The following is a 7,097-nucleotide window of genomic DNA, read 5'->3' as shown; positions in this document are numbered from 1 at the left end:
GAAACTAAGCTATTTGCCTGCTTAACTGTTCACTAGTTAATGGATTGTTTATGACATTCACAACAGTAGGTACAGGAGTATTCTTGTATCTGTCTATAAGAGCACTGGTTAGTACATGGTGACTGTGGTGACGGTCAGTGGAGGCTGGGCGGGAGGAGGTCCTGGTGACAGGTGAGGACCGTGCTGGTGCTGGTATCTGTCAGTGTCATGGTGTTCACACTAGACGGTCGCACCTCTGACCCTCGAGGAGATTCGTACTGAGTCGCTGGTTCACTGCTTCACTGGTCGGAGGGTCGGAGTATATGTCACTGTCATGGTGTTTAAACTAAGGCGACCACAGCTCCGACACAGGCCTCTCGAGAGACTCTGAAGAGAGTCACTGGTTCACTTGTGTACAGGTAAAGTTATCTAAGATGTGTACTTCACCGTGCGGACAACCTGCTACTTCCTCGGTGACAACCAGAGAAGCCACGGAAGACAAGACATAACCTAACCAAAACTCTGGACAAAACACAAACATCTGACTTTTGAATAGTTCCATAATGTCGATCTCACCGCACGAGCAGAAGCAACACCTTGTTACAATTTAGATAGAAATCTTAACAATAATCATATTTGCTTTCAACACAATATGCTCCCACAAGAAATCATCAGCTTCCTGAAAAGAAAAGATGCCTACGTTTTGAGAAACATGTTGGCACGAAGCTTACGTCACACCTTCAACACCTGTTGGATTTAATGGTTGTCGAGTGTTAAACATTACGTCCGACACGTACCATACACAGTATGGGGAGTCCAGGTATACAACATAAGGGTATTCACACTACTGTACACTATATAAGTCAGAACACGTACCATACACAGTATGGGGAGTCCCGGTATACAGCATAAGGGCATTCACACTACTGTACACCATGATAGAAGTAGATATTATATGTTGTCATGATACAGGTGACAGGGAGGAAGAAAATTAATGAACAAAATAAAACGTGGCAAAAATTCCACCTAGTTATGGGGAGGTTTGAGCTTTACGGGGATTTAAGCATATTTCTCCAGTATTGTGGTCATACATTCTGGATAAAGAAAGATGATAAACTGGATCTCATAACCTTTTGTTTTCTGTTTTGAGAATTTTTTGATGAGTCGTCCCCATAAGAATTAAATGATTAATCATTTATTAGATTAACTAATTACATCAGTTGAGCTTCAATGATTTCATCAACGAAATCATTACCCTATCAGTCATGAAACGTTTTCTGTGAACAAATAAATGACTAGAAACGCCAACATTAGCGAGCGAGTGTAGTACGTCTCCCTCCACACCATGACTCACCATCATGTTCAGTACGGAGGGAGACACCATCCACTACACCCTCGACTAACGCATCCTCACAACATCCTCGACACCACTGGCCTCTGAACCGACACTTCCGGGTCAAGTTAAAGGCCAGGGTCAGGGCGCTGGTTGTGGGGAAAGAATAAAGAAAAGAAGAAACTGAACAAAGACGATGTATTTCCTTCCTACGGCAACATAAAAAGCTGACTTCGGTTCAGAGAAACTCCACAATATCATGTACATCCAGTTATTTATAATTCATATCCAGAACTTCTTAAACAACTGGAATGGATAAAGATCTAACGTGCAATATTCTTCATTCCAAAACATCGTTGATTTTCTTTAATACCCTCAGTTGAAATTTAGGCCAATGTTAACAAATAACTATGATATACAGTTGCGAATGGTGTCCCCTCTCACAGATCACACGTAAATAATGTATATGATCAGAATAACAGAAAGATAGTTTGTGAACAATTTCATTACTCTAATGTACAATGTGTTTTTTATCATTTACTGTTCTTAAGTGCAAAAGTAAGTATGTGAACATACATAAACACCAGCTTGAACCATATCAGCTTCACGACTGGCATAAAAACATTGTGTAAATATTTGTGATCATAATTTGTCTACAAGTGTCTCATGTGTTCCTTCTGCAGGTAACTGACAGTCCAGTGTGTAACCAAACTTGTACCATTACCCTGGAGGGACGTCTATCCAATACTGGGTAATGGTGTTTACTCCCGCTGCCCAGTCTACCAGGATAGCGCCAATGTTTACTGGTTCAAACGTAAAAATGTTGGGACTGCATCAGTCGGTGGCACTTCATAACATCCTTTGGTATTCATATTACTTGTCATTTACAAGCGACTGTCTCTTTGCTCCTCATACAAGCTTTTCCATGAAAACAGCTTTCTGTTTCTATAACCTTTTTTAGCTTGGCATAAGATATCTATGCTAAGCGTGCTGGTCAGTATTCTATCATAAATTTCTACGCCACAGATAAAAGATGGTGTTTGGGTATGATGGTGCCTGGCGAAGTAAGACGCTGGGAGCCAGCGTGGAGAGTGGTACTGGGAAATGCAGAGAATGTGGCGTTAAGGAAGTCAAGGAGGGAATTGTGAAGAGAGGAAGAGATGTTAGTGGTTTGGTGTGGCAAGGAGGTGATGCTGGGGAGTGCTGTTCTTGGGGAGACAGAGGGTGTTAGAAAGAAGAGGACATAATTTAGGGACAACAGGGAGAAGGGGTGGTGTAGGGGGAGACAGAGAGAGAAAATAAGAAGAAAATTATTAGGATGGCGGAGGGAATGGTGCCTGGGAGTGAGAGATATTGTTGATGATAAGGTATGGCTGGGGTGCATTAGAGAGGACTGGACTGGGGAGTTGTTAGTAAGTGAAGGGAAAAAGGGATAGCGAAGGTCGAGGAGGGAGATGCTAAGGAATTTACTAAAGATGGTGGTGTGAGAGGTGGAATGTTTGTATTAGAGAGGACGGTGTATTAGAGAAGCGGGAAGGGATACAGTTATGAAAGCAACGGAGAGAGGTGCCAGGGGAGAGTAAGAGTATGGTTCTGGCTAAGACAGGAAGGGTGGTGTTGGAGGAGGCGAGGGAGGATGGTGGTAGGGTTCTGAAGGGTGGTTCCGAGGGAGACGTTCTGGTGGACAAGTGGCGAGCTGAGGTGGGGAAGGTAATGGTGAAGAAGGTGGTGCTGATAAAAAATTATAGCTGGGGAAGACAATAATGGTGGGGATTGTGATGCCAGTAAATGGTGAAGCTAAAAGAGAGGGAAGGTAGCTGCTGCTGGAAGAGGATGGGGAGAAGATTTTGGAAGTATTTGGGGAGGAAGATAGAGAGCGGGTGTTGAGAAGGTACAGGGTTGGTGGTGAGGGAAGTGGGTAGAGTAATGCCGGATATGACTTGGTGAATAGTTAGATCAAGTGTGGATTATGTTGCTAGGGAGGACGAGCAGTGTGGTGTATGACACGTAAGCAGGGTAGTACAAGAGAGAATGGTGCTGGGCCAGGCAGGGTAGTACAAGACAGGATGGTGGTAGGCCAGGCAGGGTAGTACATTACAGGATAGTGGTAGGACAGACTGCAGGGAGGTTGGTGTTAGGGCTGGCAGAATGGTACAGGGCAGATCGGTGCTGGGGAAGGCAGGATGGTTCAGGGGTTTGTTACTTTCGGGGAGGAGGGAAGGATGGTGATGGGGAGATGGGAAAGTTATGCTAAGGATAAGGGAAAGGTGTTGCTGGGGGAACAGTAACTCGGGAGAGGGGGTGCTGAGGGGACCAATACTGAGGAGTTAGGTGGGGTGGTGCTGGTGGGGGAGGCTGGTGGTGATTTGCTGGGGAGAAATATGCTGAGGGAGACGGAGGACAGTGATACTGAGGGAGGCTGGAGGTGGCAGCGGGGAGGTTGATGTTAGTGGAATGGAGCAGGTAGATCTGGGGAGGAGTGGAGAGTGCTGCTGGGGAAGGCAAGAGAGTGTTGCTCAGGGAAGAACAGACGTTTGTGCTGGTGGAGGTGAAGAAACTGATGCTGTGGGAGAGCAGTGGTGATTGGTGAGGTGAGAAGGATGCTGCTGGTGACCTTGGTGCTGGGGAGTCATAATGGCTTCGCTGAGGAAGATGGAGAAGATGTGCTTCGGAAGTGTTGGATGAATGGGGAGGTGCGGGCCCTTGGTGGTGGATGGGTATGACTAAAGCAGGCAAGAGAGACTGTGCCATAATGATATGATACATATGTTCATTACGTATGTATCCCTCTGAACGGGGTCACATATAACGAAAATAAGGTAAAAAGCGAATTTCGGTGTCGTGAATCAGGCAAAATAAGATCAAAATTTAAGAAGTTCGGCCAAGATTCACAGGGATAGTGTCTTGCTGAAAATGTTGATAAGAGAAGATATTCCATATAACTGTCCTTCATCATTAATGTCATTTCTGTGTTCCTGGCTTGGGTCGGGTACACATAGACAGTCTCTGAAATCACACACACACACACACACACACACACACACACACACACACACACACACACACACACACACACACACACACACACACATACACACACACACATACACACACACACACACACACACACACACACACACACACACGCACACACACACGCACACACACACATCTTCCACTCATGCCCAGTGTATTAACATGAACCATGGATATTAACAATAATAAAAGCTCTTAATTCTTCACTTTGCACATTAAATTAATTCGTTAAATGAGACCAACGTCTCCATTCACATCAGCTTTATACACAAAATGCTTCTATTGCATCAGATCCCAGTATATTTCTCTGGCATCTTCATCTGAAGTATCACTCACACTAATTGTTTCTCTCGAGATATCTATAGACCTATTCCGTGGTCTACCACCGTATGTTGGATGTGCCTTCGACTGAACCTCGGATTTTCTGCCATACGTTCCACCTGGCTACACCATCCTAAAACACTGTCACTCAGGAGACTTTCTATCTATCTCCTTAGACTACATATCTTTCTCACATCATAATTCTTTACTGTATCTCCCTTATTACAATTACGTATATTACGCAAGTTACCCATCTTTAAAGTACCTAAATATTTTTTTTTTTACCTGTCCTGGCCTACATAAGCAAGGGTTTCACATCCATGCATAAGAAGTGGGAGACAAGCACTCCTTCAAGGATATGTCTTCCACACTCTGAGCTCAGACTTTTTCATGCACCACGGTTGTCAGTACACCTCGATCTATCTTTCTTTGTATTAGTCTATCCTTAACTTCAGCTTTCCCACTATCATCCATACTTACCTTTACTCCTAAATATCTATGCTCATTCACACCTATTACTTTGTCACCTTTCGAACTATCATCACACCATGATCCTCCATTCCTCTAAAAAAGCTGTCTTATATTTAAAGCTATTTTCCCTCAACATCCTCCTCCTACATACATAATCGAAGCCGTGCATCACCCTACCGAACCCAACCTATTTACCTGACAACACAGCATACAATAGCTGTGACAGTTTCCATTTAGTTTCTTAGCGGCTAATGTATCACTCCACAGTGATCCCATTTTTACCTCATCGCACGTAATTCAAGATCCATAAAAGATATTATACAATCATGGTGACATCACACAAGCTTGACACACTTTCACATGTATTTCAAGCCACTCACTCATATTACCACTAATTATAGTTGGAACACATGCACTACCGCCATTATGAAAGCTATTAACAACATTCATATTCTTCTTCCACATCATATACAGTCAGAACTTCTTAGAAGCAAAAATGATTGCGAGAGTTACAGAGGAATAACTGTATGGGAGGATGGTGACTGCTCACGTTAGAGGGATTTGTAAAACCCTTGTTGGTGAAGAACAAGGTGGGTCTAGGATGTGAAGAACAAGGTGGGTCTAGGATGTGAAGAACAAGGTGGGTCTAGGATGTGAAGAACAAGGTGGGTCTAGGATGTGAAGAACAAGGTGGGTCTAGGATGTGAAGAACAAGGTGGGTCTAGGATGTGAAGAACAAGGTGGGTCTAGGATGTGAAGAACAAGGTGGGTCTAGGATGTGAAGAACAAGGTGGGTCTAGGATGTGAAGAACAAGGTGGGTCTAGGATGTGAAGAAAGTGTGAAGATCAATTTTTTTTTTCTTTTCTCGCATGATCAAGTAGAGAAGAAAACTTCTGAGGAAAAGAGGAAAATTACAAAATGCAGTAAGAGGAAGGAAGAAAGGTAAAGAATGGTAGAAATAATATCTCCCTCTCCTGTGTTGACAAGACATAGCCTGTTGTATAAATGACTGAAACAAAGGATATTCCATTGGCAAAACACAGGAAGGAAGGGTACACACACACTATGGAACTCACAGCTCTTTGATGGCTGGTGGTTGTTTAAGGAAGCGGTCCAGTATAGGTAGCCAACTCAACCCACTCACCAGTCTGTGATGTGACGGGTGTGTCAGATGGTGCAGGAGGATACAGGAAGGGCTATTCAGAGTGAAGCTGAGGATAGTGATGCAGGGAGATAGAGTGTTGGGTGCACTGAGGCAGGAGAGAGGGGTGATGCAGGGAGAGAGAGGGAGAGGTTCAGTGAGACAAGAGAGGGAAGGTGATTCAAGGCAGGGGTAATGGGAGTGTGGCGCACGGGATGGTGGCGCTGCAGAAGTGGACGACGTTACTATGGGTTGCAGGAGGATGTTACCAGGGGTTGCAGGAGGACTTTACGAGGGGATACAGGAAGACGTTACTAGGGATTGCAGGAAGACGTTACTAGGGTTGCAAGAGCGCGTTACTAATGGCTACAGGTGGATGCTACTAGGGTTGCAGGAGAACGTTACTACGGGGTTTACAGGAAGGATACTGCTGAGGAAAGTGGGGAGATCTCTTGTGAGAAACATTTGCTTACACACAAAGGAAAGTAACTAGAGAAGTATCACTTGCTGGACCCACACAGACCTTGCAGGTTCCATAAGCCCCAGCCGTTTGTTAAAACGATGACCTCCCCACCACACAATACATCGTCAGCTTCTGACACTTTATATGTCGTAATCCAAAGAAGCATAAAATCTCTGTGGCTCTCACCCTCACTGAATTCACCAAAGATTTAGACAGAGTAAAGGAATACACTATCATTAAGAAAGTCATCAACCTTGGGCTGCGGGAAATTCCAACTATAAGACTTAGAGACTTCCTCACTGAGCGTCATCAGACTGTTTGCCTCCTACAAGCAATCTCCACCTCCAATCCT

This window comes from Panulirus ornatus, chromosome 27 (genome assembly GCF_036320965.1).
Source record: "Panulirus ornatus isolate Po-2019 chromosome 27, ASM3632096v1, whole genome shotgun sequence".
NCBI classification, from domain to species: Eukaryota; Metazoa; Arthropoda; class Malacostraca; order Decapoda; family Palinuridae; genus Panulirus; species Panulirus ornatus.
The sequence above is the reverse complement of the archived record's forward strand: the minus strand, read 5'-3'. Positions refer to the sequence as shown.